Source organism: Lissotriton vulgaris, chromosome 4_1, assembly GCF_964263255.1.
Source record: "Lissotriton vulgaris chromosome 4_1, aLisVul1.2, whole genome shotgun sequence".
In the NCBI taxonomy this organism is placed as follows: domain Eukaryota; kingdom Metazoa; phylum Chordata; class Amphibia; order Caudata; family Salamandridae; genus Lissotriton; species Lissotriton vulgaris.
Window position 1 is genome coordinate 479222873 of NC_141691.1, and position 18537 is coordinate 479241409.

General features: G+C 44.3%; 1 protein-coding gene across 3 annotated transcripts in view; it reads left to right on the forward strand.

Annotated features, from left to right (window-relative positions):
• ARL13A (ARF like GTPase 13A) overlaps nucleotides 1–18537 on the forward strand; it is a 260804-nt gene that overhangs the window by 219361 nt on the left and 22906 nt on the right. The gene's annotated exons all lie outside the window — the stretch shown is intronic.

Consider the following 18537-nt stretch of genomic DNA (forward strand, 5'->3'; position numbering starts at 1 on the left):
TGAAATACATGGATTGTACTGTACGTCTTTAAGCATAGAAATCATTCAAAATTATAGCATATGTAATCAGTGAACAATTTTGCGAAAAATTACACATGAAATATCTCTTTATACAGAAAAGAAGGGCGAGATAATTTCATCACATAGAAATGCAATTGCTGTAACATTTGCTAGAGGCTGATGTAAAGTTATTATGTCTCTAGAATTACCTAAAAATAGAAGTTCTGTTCTTTATGAATAGGTCTACTTTAAGCAAAGAATATTAGTGCCAGAAAAAAGGTAAATATTTTGAAAAAATGTTCAATAAAAAAAAAACTTTCTTGGTGAACGGGGGAATAGAGTTCCAACGCTTTTCAGTAGTTTTGTTGATCAAAACTGAAGGCCGAATTCAGAGTTCATGGGAACGCCGTGTGTCGGAATGCTTTTCAAAAGTTATTGTTTCTGTTCATGGGAGAACATCATATCAGACAGGCTCTCAAAAAATTGGTCTACAAAATCAGGTGACAGTTCGACCAAGTTCGATAGTGCTGTAACTTGGCAGGTGTGAGAATGATTGCTATCATCAAAGTCTGGATCAGCAATGCTCACAGAAGGTCGTACCTGGGTGATGTCGCTTTTATTTCTCGCTCCACTGTTACCACCATGTCGTAGCACAGGAGTCTCAACGAATGCCGTCATCAGGATTGGTAGCCGCTGGGGACAACACAATGCGTCAGCCGTTACAGGACTTAGCAAAGTATCGATATCCATTGGTACTGCTGATGGAAGTGCAAGACAGATGTCCAACACGCACTCATCTCCGCATAGCATACATCGAAGCACAGGTAAGATGCAGGTCTACCATATAGGTCTGAATGAAAGAAACCAGGTCATGTTCAGATCTCTCAGCCTGGCCAATCCAAGGACTCTAGTTATTCGGTCCCGGTAGCGTATTGCTAGGATCGTTTCTTCCATTCCTGCCGGAGTCATGTCTGAATTTTGGCTTGCCATATCGGAGCAGGAGGGTCAAAAATAAAATGCCTGCTACAAGTCCCTAAATCAGGGGTATGCCGCCAAAGACTGAATGGACAAAATTGGGAATGATTCCCAGAATTGCTTTGAATGGTGTTAACAGTCCCGTAAAAATGGTCTTAAATACGCCTGGGATGCCTATGGCACGAGACATGTTAAGAATTTGGCTAAGCATTTCTGTGAAATGCACGGGGCAATTTGTTGATAAAAGGTCATGAATCTCTGATCTTGCCCTTGCAACTTGGAGTTCATACGTCTATTTCGATGACGTGATGGGCACTGTTGTCTGCAAAAGCACAGACTTCATTCTGCTTAAAGTATCAATTCGTATAGAAGAGAAATTCAAACTAGGCCATATGGGAGTCTCAGTGTCTCCAGGGCCGTTTGGAAACAATGCTTGCATACAGCATTTGACCATGGTAGTTACGCTTACGAGATATGCTTTCCCAGGCAAAAGGCCACAACAGCTGTGATCCATTATTAGAATGTAACTCCCATTCGAGAGCTGCTTAACCACATCAATGCTACAGCAATTTTTCTCGAGTGCTGGCTCTCTTTTTTTCCCATTGTTCATGACGAGCTCAGCTCGTCATGAGCACACGATCAGTGTACTGCATGACGAGCTGAGCTCGTCATGAGCATGGAAGGGGTTAAAGAAAGGCTCTATCTGCGTTGCAGGTGTGACATGTTGGTGGCATGAAAGGTTGTTAGAATTTCCTTCACAGGCTCCGTGTAAATTAATACCTTGGCACAAAAGTATACCGCTTAGTGAATGTTTGCAGTTTTCACCACTAAGAAATACATTTTTGTTGCTGTCACTATAGCATGTGTGTGTGTATGGTAATTTCCATGCTGACTTAATGTATCCTTTACCCAATCGTTCATACTGGCGAGTAGGTATGTATTCAAGGCAATTTTTAAATCGGAAAGTTGTTATCGGAATTGTGATAATCCCGTGTATTATCCATTCAATGACAGGACTTTCTGACATTGTCAAAGGTAATCTCTCAAGTTTTTCGATGCTCTGGATTGTATAGTCTGCTCCTTTCTGTGCCAAGCTGATTTGTTTATCAGTAAGGTTAAAGATGGAAAACAATGACGTTGTGTTGATTAAACGCCAAGGCACATAGCCTGAACGAAGATTTTGCAGCGTCTAGCCTAACTGTACAATAGAACGCAATTGTGACTGGCCATGCTGTAACATTAGCAAGTCTTTGTCTATTATATCTATGGCAGATTATCCAATACTGTCCAGTGAATATATTCTGGAGGACAGAGACATTAACCCATTGTCCACTACAGAAAGTGATTTTTCCAAATTAATACGATCAATTTCTCGTATTTTTTCAGCTGTTTCAATTTGTGTGATTTTCCAAGCCTCGTTGTAAGCCGCATATATACTGGTCGCTATGAAATGTTTTTGACGCTGTTTGCGGGGTCCCAGAATGAAATCGCGCAAATCAGCACCATCTTTAAGTAAAGATAAGTGTTGCTTAATTTCAGCCAGTGTGGATGATTCTAGCCATTCAAGGCACAGCTTACCTACACTGTATGTTGTTACTATCCCTGGATGTTGTCTCTGGGAGTATCTAGGGTCTGGTCTGGTCATTGTTAACCCCTGTGTTTTGTTCAGGGATCTATCTTGACAGTTATTTGTGTCAATAGGCCAGATTAACCACGTTTTCCAATCAGGATGTGTTCTGTTTAGATGTAAAATTTTGGATACGTCTATTTCAATATCTGTAGTTGCATTATCAGGTATTGGTTTCCGAATAGTCGGTTTGTTAAGGTCTTTTATCTTAGCTAGGCCAAGACAGGTTGTTTGGTGAATTGTGTCATTTAAAAACATTATTTGTTCTGGGATCATGCAGGCTCGAAATAATGCTTCTATGCCTTGTACCTGCCAATCTTTTGTACCCCAGATGGTTTTTGTTTCAATGTTATTTCTCCAATAATCAAAACCAAATGTCATCATTTTTTCATAAAATGCTTCTGAATATATCAATTTAGTATTTGTCAGCATTGTTTTCAACCCTGTTTTATCTAACAGTTTATAATAAAACGTTTCTGCATCACTGGTGTTAAACCCTGAGAAGTACTGAAATTTCTCATAGAATGTTTTAGAACTGCTTTTAGGTGGAGTAGCACAATGTTCCCATTGGTTATATTTAAAAACATTTCTAGGTTGTGCAGATTTATGCAAGTAATGATCTCCATAATGTGAGAAACAATACATCTGTTCATAACTAGACAAACCTTGTAAATAATCATGATCTGTAAATCTTGCTGACAACACTAAATCAGACATCATATTATTAATACTTTCAAAATCCCAATCATCAGAAAATGTACTTGGTTTTACAAAGTCACTTAGGGAAACCTTGAATTGATGAGGATATTTCAGGATTTCAACCGGACCATATATTTCATAGACAGTTTTGTCCCATACTACCCTGCCGGGTATTGGAATGGCTGTGACATTTACTGTTGACAGTTCTCTTTTCTTCACGTGGGATGATCTGTGTGGTTTGAGGACTAAGTTGATGTTCTGACTTGCTGTGTCCATTGAACTGTATTTTCCCTCAATGAATTTTCCCAAACAAAGTACCATGATGAGCCAAAGCAGGAGGAAAAATACACCTAGACCAAACCAGAACTCTAACCATGGAGAAACAAGGTAAATTTCCTTGAGTTGAGGAAAGAGTTCTGTTGCTTTTTCTTTAAAAGTCTTTTTTGTTTCTGGCATCACTTCGGGGTCGTTTTGATCTTCAGAAAAGTTATCGAAATTGATGAAGTAGCTAGAGGCAGTTCTGTCAGTTGCTGGGATTGTTCTCTCAATTTGTCTCTCGGTAGCACATTCTGATGCCACATCATTGTAGACTGGTGCTTCATGACAAACTGTTTCAATCTGTGTTTCAAGAGGCACGAGTTCCATGGCATTATTGCGTAGTCCCTCTCTGTGCACTGCAGGCTTATCGAATGTGATTAGTCTTTCAGTTTGAACCTCTTGGATTGTTGCAAGTTTTGGTATTCTGTTGTTTCTCGGGAGTCCACTGGGCCTACTGTTGATTATAGGCCACATGCTTGTGGTTTTACCAGACTAAGATTTTGATACACGATCAGTAGTACTATGCAAAGTGAAAGGTTACATTGCCATCTAGTGTTTCATTTCGTAATGGTTCATGAAATGTTTTCTCAATGGTGCATGAAATGTTTTCTCACATGTAAAAGAATATACATTTCGTTTTTTTCCCAGCATGCCAACTTGGATTTAGGTGTTCACTATTGATGTCCAAGAGTGGGTTGTTTAGTGATTTGAAACATTTTTACTCATGTGCATGTTTTTAGGGGGTTCCAGTCCCACCTATATAATTAGTATTGGGCGTTTGTCCCATAGGGGGTTCCAGTCCCACCTATGTAATTAGTATTGGGTGTTAGTCCCATATACTCTATGCTGTAGGGGGTTCCAGTCCCACCTATGTAATTAGTATTGGGTGTCACTCCCATATACTCAATGTTTTGGGGGTGTTAGTCCACCAACTTTTTCCGTAACGGGTTTTAGTCCCATATACTCAGTTTTACTTGGTGTTTCTCCACTTGGGGAGCATTTTTCACCGTCCCTCGTTTGGGGCAGGATGTGGGTTAAAGTCCCAATATCCTTATTTTTAGGATCTGGGTTATAGTCCCATTTTCCTCTGTTTCACGTTCGACGTCTTTTGGTTTTTAGTGTCAGTATGTCTCTTTTTGAGAGGCAGGATTTGGGTTTGTGTCCCAATATCCTTATTTTTTTAGGATCTGGGTTATAGTCTCATTATCCTCTGTTTCACTTTCGACGTCCTTTGGTGTTTTTAGTGTCAATTTTTGAGTTTGAGTCCCTCGTTTTTTGAGGTATGATTTGGGTCTTAGTCCCATTATCTTTGTTCTTACATGGAAATGTTAATTTTCTACTTGTTTCATTATTTCTGGTGGGAAGATGGGTAATGTTGACATCTTTTGCTGTTGTAATTTTTATCCATTTTCTCATGTGTTTAAACTGTTCACACTCTCGTCATTTGGTATATTATTATTATTATATATCTTTGAGAGTTGAACTATTTCGTACGCTTTGTCTTGTACTGTGTCTTTCCTTCTAGCATGCCTGTCTGGCCAGTAGGTGTGTCTGTCGGTTAGTCACCGGTATTTTCAAGCTTCGTCTTCCTCCTTGTTCTTGTTCTTCGCTGTCCTTTTGTTCGGTTCTTGTCTTTCTTTTGTTATTTAAGGAAAGGAGGATGGGTATGTGAAGAATCCAGGTAAGGAAGGGACGTGGAACACGGAGGAAATTATATTTAAGGTAGTTTATTAACTAAGGAAAGATAACATGTACAGGAGCCCACGCCAACCGCCGCACTGGTATACTCGGAATCCCCTAGACCGAGGGTTCCAAGTTCCAGGTGCATGCAGTGAACACGAGCACAAACACGAGGATGCCACACATCCTCCTTCCTAGAAAAAGAATAATACAACAGCAAGAATAAATCATTAAAACACAGTAAATAAAAGTTACACATTACATTTTGATAAGATAGAATTATTTAACAACATTGTAGTCTTTGAACCAAGAAGGAGGCTTTCTTAGACGAGGATTACTCTTGTTGAGAGAAGGAACGGGAACAGACAGGGGCGCAGATACAGTTGTAGTGGAATGTCCAGAATAGGGAAAAGGAGAGATTCCAGACCTGTTATGGGATAGACCACCAGTAGATGGAGATGACCTTACACACAGAGAAGGAACTTTAACAACCTTGGAAAGACTCCAAACATTTCCGTCTGACAACTCCACGACCTGTCTTCCCACTCTGACAACTAGCATGGGATCAGAGAAATGTGACTCCCCAGATCTAATGAAACCAGACTTTCTCACACGTACCCAATCTCCAACCTTGCACGGATTGTTGACACTAGCACAAACCAAGGGAGAATCACGTTTCTTGTATTTGCCATTAATAAGATCTCTCATCCACAGTTGGCTCATGTTACAAACACCCTTTCTCCCCCGCATTTTTTCAAAAGGAGACAAATCACCATCAAACCTAGGAGTGTTTCTATAACTCCATAAAAGTTTCTTAACAGCATCGTAGCAATTCTCACCGTTACACACAGCCAGTTGTAAACCTTCCTTAAGGACCCTGATCCACCTTTCTACCATGCCATTACCTTGAGGATAATATACAGAAGAACGTTTGTGCAATATTCCATGATTGCAACAAAAAGACTTCATGTCAATAGAGGTGAATTGCGTACCATTATCGGATAGGATGGAAGTAGGGAAACCTTATTTTTCAAAAATCGAATTTAGAAAATCGACGATGACTCTAGAAGACACATGGGGAACAAATTTCACCTCAGGCCAATTTGAGAATTGATCTATCAAAACAATTGCATAGACAGGACTACGACCAAAGCTCATTGGACCAGCAATGTCTAAAGAGACACACTCCCAGGGCCTGGAAGGTCTAGAAACAGAATCATGTTGATATTTCACAACTTTTTGAGACTTGTCACTCACACAACACTCAACACAAGATCTTACCTTTCTTTCAACAAATCTGTCAACGCCTGGCCACCAAAATTCACTCCTTATTCTCCTTTTCATACTGGACATTCCAGGGTGACCCTCATGAGCCATGTCCAAAATCGTATCTCTTAAACCTTGAGGAACAACTAAAAGTAGACCTCTCAACAAAGTTTCACCTTGGATAGATAATTCTTGAGCAGCATGGAAATAAGGCAAAACACTTGGAGACAAATTTGTTTTGGAAGGCCAACCATTTTTAACAAAAGACAAAACATCTAAGTAATCACGATCATCACCACAAGCAACTATCCATTCATCTCCTTTGATACATCCATTGGACACCTCACAAATTGATACAACCATATCAGGATCATCATCTGGAGCAACATGATTGTCATCTTCCACAGGCAACCTTGAGAGAAAGTCAGCTAGAACATTTTTCGCACCAGGAATGTATTCAACTAGGAAATGAAAATCTTGTAATTTATACTGCCATCTCGCAATTCTGGAAGTAGCCTTACCACAACCTTTAGTTGTGAAAAGATCTACAAGGGGACGATGATCAGAGCGTACAACAAAATCTGTGCCGTACACGTACTTGCGAAAATATTCAATCCCCCACCAACAAGCCAAGGTTTCTTTCTCTAAGGTAGAATACTTTGTCTCAGCACCACGTAACGGTCTTGATGCAAAAGCAATAGTAACAAAACCACTTTTTTGCTTCTGCATCAACACCGCACCAATGCCAACATTGCTTGCATCAGTGACAATGAACGATTTACAATTGGTGTCAAAAGGGGATAAAGCTGGAGCAGAAATAATGCATTTTTTAACAAAATTAAATTGATCTTTACAATTGATATCCCAAATAAATTGCTGTTGATTTTTCATCAACTTCCTTAAGTGAGAGGTTTTGTCAGCAAAGGAAGGAATGAATTTGGTATAATATTCGGCTAATCCTAGAAAGGACCTGAGCCGCTCTTTGTTGGCAGGTTCAGGTGCATTCTCAATAGCTTTGATTAAACTCATCTTGGGAGAAATGCCCTTCTTGCTGATGGAATGGCCTAAGTAATCTACAGAATCCCTGCCGAATTTACATTTTTCTTTGGTGAGAGTAAGACCATTGTCTTGTAAAATTGGCAAAACCTTAAATAAGATTTCAGAATGTTCACAATCATCTTTGCCAAAAACCAAGATGTCGTCTTGAAAGTATAGAACATTAGATAAGTTTTTGAACATGTTATGCATGACACGCTGGAACACTGAGGAAGCAGACACTAAGCCAAAAGGCATCCTTTTATACCTGTATGCACCCTCAGTGGTTATAAAAGACGTAAGATGTTTACTATCATCGTGGAGGGCTATCTGATGATATGCGTTAGATAAATCCAACGTAGTGAAAACAGATGCATCCTTAAGTTTAGAGAACATCTCTCCAATGTTTGGGAGAGGATGTCTATCAACCCACACGTTGGAATTTAGGTCCCGCATATCAACACAAAGTCGAATCTTCCCATTCGGTTTGTGGGCAACGACCACAGGTGAAAGCCACTCAGAAGATTCAATTTCTTCAATTACATCAAGGTCACACAATCTCTGAAGTTCTTTTTTAACAGATTCTCTTAAAGCCAAGGGAATGTTGCGTACTTTATGTACCTTAGGAATTGCATTATGTTTCAAAATGATCTTATGCTTACATTTTTTTAGCAAACCTAAGTTAGAAGAGAAGACTTGAGGAAAGAGTGTTTCCCATTTGTTACTAGAAGGCACATCAATAGAATTGACAAAATCAGAATACCCAAGAACTTGATCCGGATGATTGGGATCAAGCTTCATCATCAATTCTCTTTGTTGTGGCCAACCCAACAAACATGAACCATCTTTAGCCACATAGACTTTAGCTGAAATAGATTTGCCCTTAAACGACAGAGTAGAGCAAAAGTACCCAAACACCTCAATTGGTTTTTTACCGTAACCCAGCAGTCTAATGTCAGAAGGAAACAAGGAGGTTACATCAGGAAATTCTTTCAACATAACATCGTCACCAATTAAAGTGTATTTTGCACCAGAGTCCGCCATGACTTTTATAAATTTGGAACCAATCTGTAGCATACAGAAAGGTGAATCTTTCTTTTCTTCTAAAATTTCATACACAGTGCAAATATCATCATAGTCATCATCATCACTGTCCACGACTTGGACATCCGAGTATCTGGTGCGTCTAAAATCTGACGAAAAACTTTTAGATTTGTTGCCACTTTTGCACATTCTTGGAAAATGGCCTCTAGATTTGCAATAGTTGCAGAACTGTCCGATTGCACAACATCTTTTATCAGTTGCAACATGGCCAGGAAAACCACACTTGAAACATACCACTTTTTTCTTAAAGCCTCGATTCATAGAAGAAGAAAACGTCGGTTTATTGGAAACAGATTCCGTTTGTTTCTTTCTGACGGCTTGAACTTCCGAAACGCTGGATTTTTCTATAGAAGATTCTTTTGGCTTCTTATCGGACAACTCTTTGATGCCTAATTTCATCTCTTCAAAACGATGTGCAATGTCAAGAGCTTTGGAAAGAGACAAATCTTTTGCATCAAGTAATTTTTCTTGGAGTTTCACATCAGAAACATTATGTACTAGTTGGTCTCTCACCATCTGATCATGGAATTGTTGGTAATTGCATTTGGCAGCAAGGATTCTTAAATCTTTTACAAAGGAATCGATGGGTTCAATGGGCAGTTGTTGTCTACTAAGAAATTTATGACGTGCCACAACTTCATTGACTTTTTTGATAAATTGTTTGTCAAGCTGCATAATGGCGTTTTCACAAACATCAGTTTCTTCTTCGGAGGAATTGTCTAAAGTCAGAGGAGGAAGGTGAGAAAGAACTTGTCTTCCTTCAGCGCCAAGTGAATGTTTAAGGATGGCGAGTTTACGTTTATCTGTATAATTCTCACCACCAATGGCTTCTAGATACGCTTCAAAGCCTTCACGCCATTGTTTCCACTCTAAAGGTGGTTCACCTGGGCTTGCCAAAAATGGAGGAGGAGCGTTGAAACTCTCCATAATAATAAACAAAGGATAATAAAATTAGTAGAATAATTGTGATAAGGTACTTTGTTTAGATAAAATAATTATCTTTGCAGCGACTATTATGATGTCATAAACAACTGTGGCAGCAAATTGATTATAAAGTCTCTGACAAAGTCAATTCCTTTAAAATTGTATTAGAGAAAGAAGTTCATTATGTCGCAGACACAGTCCTTTGTTGAGTAGACTAGAAACCTCTTTGAAATAGCCCTTTGTGATGTCATAAAGACGAGTGACGCTTTGGAAATCTGGCAGCTTAAGAATGTGCTTGTGCTGACACTGCCCGCAGGTTCTAATTAGAATATTGAGCGCGCGCCTGTGCGCATGTGTCAATTCGCGCGTATTAACTAGGATTCTGAGCGCGTGTCTGTGCGCATGCGCTAACTCGCGCAAAAAGAAACAAAAGCGTCTTCAGAAAAATGAAGAAAAAAGGACAAAAGTCTCACCGCTTGACAAGAAGGAGCGGGATTTTCACAAATGTATAAAGCAGCCGATGATGAAGTTTCCGAAAGGTTCGTGGCGGAGATTCAATCTTCCACTCTCGCAACGGTAATCTTGGTCCGGAGGTCCCGGGGCTGTAGGCTCCCGAATCGCGTAGGTTCACTTCTCCCTCGTCGCCAGTGAAGAATCCAGGTAAGGAAGGGACGTGGAACACGGAGGAAATTATATTTAAGGTAGTTTATTAACTAAGGAAAGATAACATGTACAGGAGCCCACGCCAACCGCCGCACTGGTATACTCGGAATCCCCTAGACCGAGGGTTCCAAGTTCCAGGTGCATGCAGTGAACACGAGCACAAACACAGGGATACCACAGTATGTTCTTCTGTGTGTTTTTCTTTCTTTCCTTGGTTCTTCTTTACCAGTGTTTTCTCCTTTTTATTTTCTTTGTGGAAGAGAGAGGATAATGTTGTATTCTTTTCTTTGGTTCTTTCTGACCAGCGTTCTTTCCTTTTTGTTCGTGGTCCTTTCTGACCAGCGTTCTTTCCTTCTTTGTTTCCATTGTGGAAGAGAGGGGATGATGTATTATTCTTACATCTGGTTTATGTTATACATGCTTTCTCCACCACCAGTCCAGCTTGTAGAATGTTGCAGCTATGATGCATAAGAGAATGTTGGGTCTCTGTGGTCTTAGGTTGACAGTTGACATTGGGCTGAGCATCATGCTGGATGCTCCTGGTGGGGCCGTTATACCAACTTAACTGCATATCTTCTAATAAACATCTTAACTACATCAACAGTGTGGGACTTCATTACTACAGATTGATACAACTCTGTTCTCCTTTTTACCAGCAAGGGGCGGTAGTACTACTGATCTTGTTCCGTTGATTGCTAAGACCGGTACTGCTTTTCTGTAAGAAGGCCCAAATTCCTTCTTCACCACTATTTTTTCTCTGACTAGATCCCCAATCTTTGGAATCCAGACAGGCCTTGCTGGGGCTGGTGGTGCCTCGTCAGTGGTAGCTGGCTGTTGCTTTAATTTTATGTTGCTTAAGGATTTTCTTGTTTCATTCAAGTCCTGTAAAACAGCCAAACGATCTTTGATGTCAAAGTCTGTATTCTTATCTTTCACCACTGATACCTGACTATCTAAGTCCTGAATGTACATTCTAGTTCCGAACAATAGTTCGTATGGGCTGAAACCTTTTAGAGAATTTCTTGGCAAATTGTTAAGACTTAACTGGACACTTATTAAATGTTTGACCCACCCATCACCCGAACCTAATACCTTCGCTGTTATAGATTGCTTTATGTCCCGGTTTTTCCTTTCTACCACACTGTTCCCTTTGGGGTGTGACGGACAAGAATACCGCAAGCCAACGCCCATGCTGGCCATGGCCTCCTTATAAGCTCGAGAGCTGAAAGCAGGACCCTGGTCAGAATGGAACATGGCAATTGCGTATGTGCTGATAAAGACTCGCAGATCTTTTATAACCGTTCTGGCGTCAGCCGAGCGCTGGGGCCACATTTTTTAAGTGGATTTTAGTCTAAATGATTAATAGGACGCTAGATGGCATGTAGACAGCATTACTCTGTTTCTAATTGGTAGCCGGGCAACAGACTGGACCAGTTCACTACTGCGATCCCTGTCACAATCGGGACAGTTCTTTACATATATTTGATGTTGCACGCTCATTCCCGGCCACCAGTATACTGATTGTAATTCAGTCAGAGATTCCTTGATCTTTTTGTGCCTAGGACCCAATCCCATGTGTGCGTCTGCTATTAAAAATATTCTCCTGTTCATGTTTGGAATTACCCTATCCCCCACTCCAGGGATTCGAGCAAAAGGAACAGAGTTTGCATCAATTACGTATGCATAATTGAGTGGATAGTTCACGGGTAGTGCTGCACAGTCGCCTTTTAAGGACGTTTTTACTGCCAGCATGGTTTCCCCGTCTATGTATTTTTCTGAATGCTTTTTTGTGGCTACGGAAGCCGGTTTAGTTGATTCCGCTGTGGCTGTATTAGCCAATGAATTCCCTGCAACGTGAACGCCATCACGTTGATGACTCAGAGTGTGTATCACGTGAGTCTTTTGTAGTTCCTTCTGTAAAAGAACTACCTGTTTCCAAAGCATTTTATGCTTTATTGTGGCACCTGTGTCATCTTTGTAATCATTTTGAATCCAGCTCTGCAACTTATTTTTGTAAGAGTTGACACAAAAATGTGAATCGCACACGATTAGTGTCGGGAATTCACGTTCTGCATTTTCAAGCGCCATCTTTAAAGATCTGATTTCAGCTCGCTGAGCCGAACAGTTTCTTACTGATTCAGTTTTTGTTATTTTTGGTCTGAATTTACTGCACAGCCAGCGACCTTTAACAATCGCACAGGCTGCATCGTAGGATTTGTTCTCTACGTTGAAATGCTGTACAAATCTATCTGTATAGATTATACAGGCGTACTGTGGGAGAGGCAGAAGTTCGATTGGCAGAGGTTATTCTTCTTCATAAGTCAAATCATTCAGTTTTTCGAATTGCGGGGCGAAATAGTATTTCACATCTTCCGCTCCAAGAGAATCTACACACTGTATCCATTTCGGATCCAGTGACACTGTAGGCAGGTTTACTGGGCTGAATAGCGCCTCGAAGGCGGATTCCGCTGTGAGGATATTAATCCTTTTGCCGTGTGCTAGTTCTCGTTCATTTGCTAATGCAGTTTCTACTGCTTTCACAGTATTTTCTGTTCGACTGAATGTTTTTTCCGCTTGTGTGTACAAGTGAGATTTAATTGAAATTGGTACCTTTTCTCCCTCATTAGAGGTTAGGTACGTAAATCCGCATCTTCCTGGGATTACTTTGATTACAAGATCGCGTGTGTTGTCACGTGTATCTAATTTTGTTTTTGCTAACATGTCTGTTTGCAGTGATCTCAAAATTTCTGTGTGTTTTTGAGTCCAAGTGATTGGTTTAAAATCAGGTTTAATAAGTTCGTTTAACCCTCTCCGCATAATTTAGAATGTAATTTCTACCGAAATTCAGGAAGCCTAGAATTAATTGTAAGTTCTTCAGCGTTTTTGGTGCTTGGAGTACAGCGCACTTCTCTAAGAAGTTGTCCGCTAGGCTCTTTCCTTCACTTGATAATTCGTATCCTAAAAATAATACTGTCAGATGGGCAATTCGAGACTTTTTAAAGTTGAATTTGTAACCCTCTGCTGCGAACCCAAGTATAATGGTGTTCACTCTTTTCAAGTGAGTCTCCAAGTCGTCGTCTGTGAGATAGATATCATCTATATAAGATAATGCCTCATCATCATACATTTGTAGTAACTTTGTTACTCTGGCTGAGAATAGTCCTGGGCTGTTCTTGAATCCCTGTGGGAGCCTACAGAAATTTTTCTGAGAGCCCATTACTGAGAAAGCGGTCAAGTATCTGCTTTCTGGGGGGCGCTAGAGGGCGCACGAGCTGAATGGCCGCACTCTAGTGTGGCTCCGGCTGCCTGGCATCCTTATCCTTCCTTTTATCCTTTAAAACTGCGCCCACCCGCCCGAAAACGGTCTGGGGGATTGAGATATATCTGCTGCACACTCTGTCTGAGTTTGGAGATCCTACGACCTTCGGGGATGGAGCTAGATCGAGATCAGTCTGGAGCGGGAGAGACCGAGGGCTACGACCTCGCTGTAGGCGGCGTGGTGCCGCACGCAACGCCCAGGACTGACACGTGGCGTGTAGGCCGCACTACGCCTCGCGCACCTCTGCCTAGCAGGCCTGGCCCATCAAACTAGCAGTGGGACCCTGCCACGGCAGCTTGCTTTCTGCACTGAGGACATTCTGTTGTACAACTACATGGAACCGACCTATATTGGACGGTAGACGTCGGAACCGACCCACCGCCGGGGTTGCCCACGTGTGCGCTTCCTCATAGAGCGGCTTGACACGGAGGTGCGCTTGTTGCTTGCCTGGCATGGGGAAACCAGATACCCGGCAGCCCAAGCTGCAATTTGAACCAGCGACGCAAAAAAAGGGGACGAAGCTGACGGGGGACAGTGCGCCGCCGAGGAGCCCGGCGGCAGAGGTGACCCCCCTGGTCCCGGAGATAGCAACTATGCTTCAGGAGATGCGGCAAGGTTTCGCCACGGTGGTGGACAAGGTGGACCGGCTCTCCGCCCGGATGGACGGCATCGTCCAACGAATCGATGTACACGACGAGCGGCTAACGGAGGCCGAACGCCGCATATCCGAAACGGAGGATGCCACAACATCGCAGGCCACGCGACTATCCCGCATGGACAACATTTTGAGGGTGATCGCCGCCAAGAACGAAGAATTGGAGGCGAGGGGCAGGCGGAACAACGTCCGGATTACGGGAATTCCGGAATCCACAAACACGGGACGTATGGAGTTATATGTAGAACGTTTGCTCATGGCCACGGTGGGAGAGGCAGCTCTCTCCAAACAGTTTATAGTGGAGCGGGCCCATCGTTCCCTTGGACCTCAACCTCAACCAGGCACTCCACCGAGGCCCATCATAGCACGCCTGCTGAACTACCGTGATCGGGATGCGGCGTTGAAAGCAGCGAGGGCAAATCAAAACCTAAATTATGAGGGAGTGTCCTTCTCCATTTATCCGGACTTTACTCCACTTGTTCAGGAACAGCGGAGGAAGTTTCTAGCCGTGAAGCGAAAACTGAGAGGACTGAACATTGACTATGCATTGCTTTATCCTGCCAAGCTCCGCGTGACCCACCAGGGCACGCAACACTTTTTCTTGAACCCGCAACAGGTCGAGGAGTACATCAAGACCCTGCCGAAAAAGAACGGCGGAGCTAGACAGGCGGATGGCGGACACGATTCTGATGCGGAATGAACTGGGTTCGTCGCTTTCGTTATTGGTGACTCGTTGATATATGTTTCTTTTTCCTCTTTGGATTACTGCTCCTGATATGGCCCCCAGGAGTGTAGGGCTGGGTGGTGCTGCAGGCCCTGTAGCATGCCAGGCCCCCACCCCCCCATGCTGACTCACTCGCCCGGACAAGGACGGTAAGAATGGCGGCAACTGCGGTGAGGAGAGGCGGGGGTGGACGACGGTGCACCTCTAGAACCCCGAATGGGTGTACCCCACTGGACTTGCTCAATGCACTTTTACTGTTGGGTTGCTGCGGGTTTGATTGGGGAGGAGGGTGGGCACAGGGTACTGGCGAGTTGGGGGCGCTTCAGTGGGTGGGGGAGGGGGGAAGTTCTTTAAGGGGGCAGTTCGTGCTGAACTGGTCCATGTTTTTCACTGTCCTCGAATTGGGTCTGTGGCCCCGAGTAATAACTCTGTGGTTGCCGGCTCCTCTCACTATGTGTCGCTGCTCGAGAGGGGACAACTGGGCTGCCTCCCGGTTGGCAATGTACGGAGGCCTGTTTGCTGAATGGCACCGGTTACGATTTCTAGTGTTGGATGCCTGGGTTTGCACTGGGTTTAAGTTTTCGTCTTGTAGTCGAGCGTGTGCACCTTTACCTCATCGACCTTCCACCCGTCCTGGGGTGGGTTGGTCGACTGTCTTTGCTCTGGGGGGGGGGTTCAGGGACTGCTATGTGTGGTGGCCGGGGTTACTGTGGGCCGCTGGTGATTTTCACTGTGAGGACTGTTGGTGCAGTCGGATTGTTCTGTTATATGAAAAGATGATGGGATGGGGGACACTTGTCTGAATGTTCTTACTTGGAATGTGCGGGGCTTAGGGGATCATCGGAAGAGACGCCATGTTCTGGGGTATTTAGACAGGCATAATGTTCACATAGCGTTTCTGCAGGAGACGCACTTTGCACCCCACAAGTTGCCAGCCTTTGGTAGTAGATGGGCCTCGAGTACTGTGTTCTCCTCGTATTCCTCCTATGCCCGTGGTACTGCAATCCTGGTTAAAAAGTCAACGCCCTTCCACATGGCTGGCATGAAATCAGATGTACAAGGGAGATATTGCCTGCTGTGGGGCAGATTGGGCCGTGTGACGGTCACCCTTGCGTGTTGTTATGGCCCCAATGTGGACGACCCGCGATACTTTGAGACGCTCTGGGCTGCTATACTGGAAGCGGGGTCACAACACATAATATGGGGGGGGACTTCAATGTCACTGTGAACCCGACCCTGGATCGCTCACACCCGGCCCCACACCACTACACAAAAGGGCGGGAGGTGCTGCGCGCCATCTTGGAGGAGAATCACCTAGTGGATGCTTGGCGAGCACACTGCGGGCCGGGGAGGGAGGGAACACATTTCACGGCACAGGCTAGGTCCTGGGCCAGGCTTGATTATTTTTTTCTGACCACGCACATGTATGCTACTGTCACAGATGCACGACACCTCCCCCGGACCTATTCGGACCATGCCCCGGTTCTGGTCGCCATGCGCGGAGCTGAGCTAGGCCCTCCTGTTACCGCGTGGCGCATGCAGGCCGCAATGCTGTTAGATGAGGAATTTAGAGAGACGCTGCGCGAGGAATGCTTAGATTTTTTTGCGAGAAATAAGGGGTCTGTGGATGCAGTGGAGACAGTCTGGGATGCCTTCAAAGTCACACTAAGGGGTTTCTGCATTGCGAAGGGCTCGGGGGTGCTTAAAGCAGTCCTGAACCGTTTAAAGGCGCTAGAAGTAAAACTGAGCCGGGCGGAAGAGACCCTCCGAGCGCGCCCCACTAGCGACACTCTGGCAGAGATTCGAGATTTGGTTACTGAATATTCCGAGGAAGCTACACGTGAGGCGAAATTTAGACATAAATACTGGGTGGCGCGGAAATATGGAGAAGGAGTAAGGCCTGGTAAGGTGTTGGCGGCTACGGTCCGGCTTGCGAGGGCGCCTACTACTATACTAGAGCTGGAAACAGCCGAGGGGCTGCTGCTCCGCGACTCCACACAAATCCTTAACGAGTTCGTGGGCCATTACAGTAAGCTGTACACCTCTAAGGGACTGGGGGGCCCACCTTTGGACGACTACCTCGCGGATGTCGCGCTTGGTTGGCTGAGTGACGCTCAACGGGCGTTTTTGAGCGCCCCTTTTGAGCTGGACGAGGTAAAGGAGGCGATTATGAGTATGCAATCAGGCAAGGCGACAGGCCTAGATGGCATCCCTATTGAATTCTACAAGACATACATTGAATTCATGGCACCGGTACTGCGGGAGGTCTATGAGGACGCTCTGGAGGTGGGGCATCTCCCCGCATCAATGAGAACTGCGCTTATCATCTCTTTACTCAAGCCCGGGAAATCTGCATCGCACTGCGACTCATATAGACCCCTCTCTTTATTGACGTGTGATGTGAAAATTCTTGCAAAGCTCATTGCCACCCGAATTAGCTTACTGCTGCCTAACCTGATCCTCCCGGATCAGGCGGGCTTTGTTCCAGGGAGGGCTACATCCCACAATCTACGCACCTTTTTTTCTGTGTACGACTCTGTGCATGAGGACCTGCCCATGGCGGCCGTCTTTTTGGATGCCACCAAGGCGTTTGATTCCCTGGAGTGGGGTTACGTCTTTGGGGTACTAAACCGCATGGGATTCCTGGCCATCTTCGTTTCCTGGATAAAACTGCTCTACGCACGGCCCACGGCCAAAGTCCTTATAAATGGGCAGCTTTCCCCTGCCTTTGAGATCTCTAGGGGCACGAGGCAGGGGTGCCCTCTATCCCCCCTGCTCTTTGCAATCGCCACGGAACCCCTTGCTGCCAAACTGCGGCAACATTATAAGGATAGCGCGCTGCGTTGCTTCCAGCGACAAATACTCATATCCATGTACGCGGACGATATCACGCTGTATATCCGGCACCCTCGGGACAACTTACACCCCATACTTAGGGAATTCATTAGATTCGGGACTCTCTCAGGAGTGCAGATAAATTGGAACAAATCGTGCATATTCCCCCTCACGGCGGCCACACAGGCCTTCCCATTGGAATATCCGCTCACTTGGACTGAAGGTGATTTCAAGTACCTTGGGGTTCACATTGAGAGGGACCGGGTAGCGCTTATGAGAGCGAACTATGGCACTGCCGTTAGTAGGATTGAAGACCAGGTCACGAGGTGGGTGTCACTTCCCCTGTCGATGGCGGGCAGGGCTTCTTTGATTAAAATGGTTGTACTGCCGCAGCTGCTTTACCTGTTTCTCAACATACCCTTCCATCCTGGTACATACTTCTTTAAGAGACTGAGGTCTGAAATGCTCAAATTGGTGTGGGGTGGAAAGCAAGCTAGGCTCCAATGGGAGATTCTGACACGGCCCTATGTGTGGGGAGGGTTCGGTATACCTGATTTTGAGCTGTACTTCAGGGCAGCCCAGGCGCACTATGCTTACTTCTGGGTAAGACAGCCGAGATACATGCCACAACTGGCTGCGGAACACTGGCTGGCGCACCCCACGCCCATCGAGGGAGCTCTGTATGCCGTTGTTGAGGGGAGGGATAAGACCCC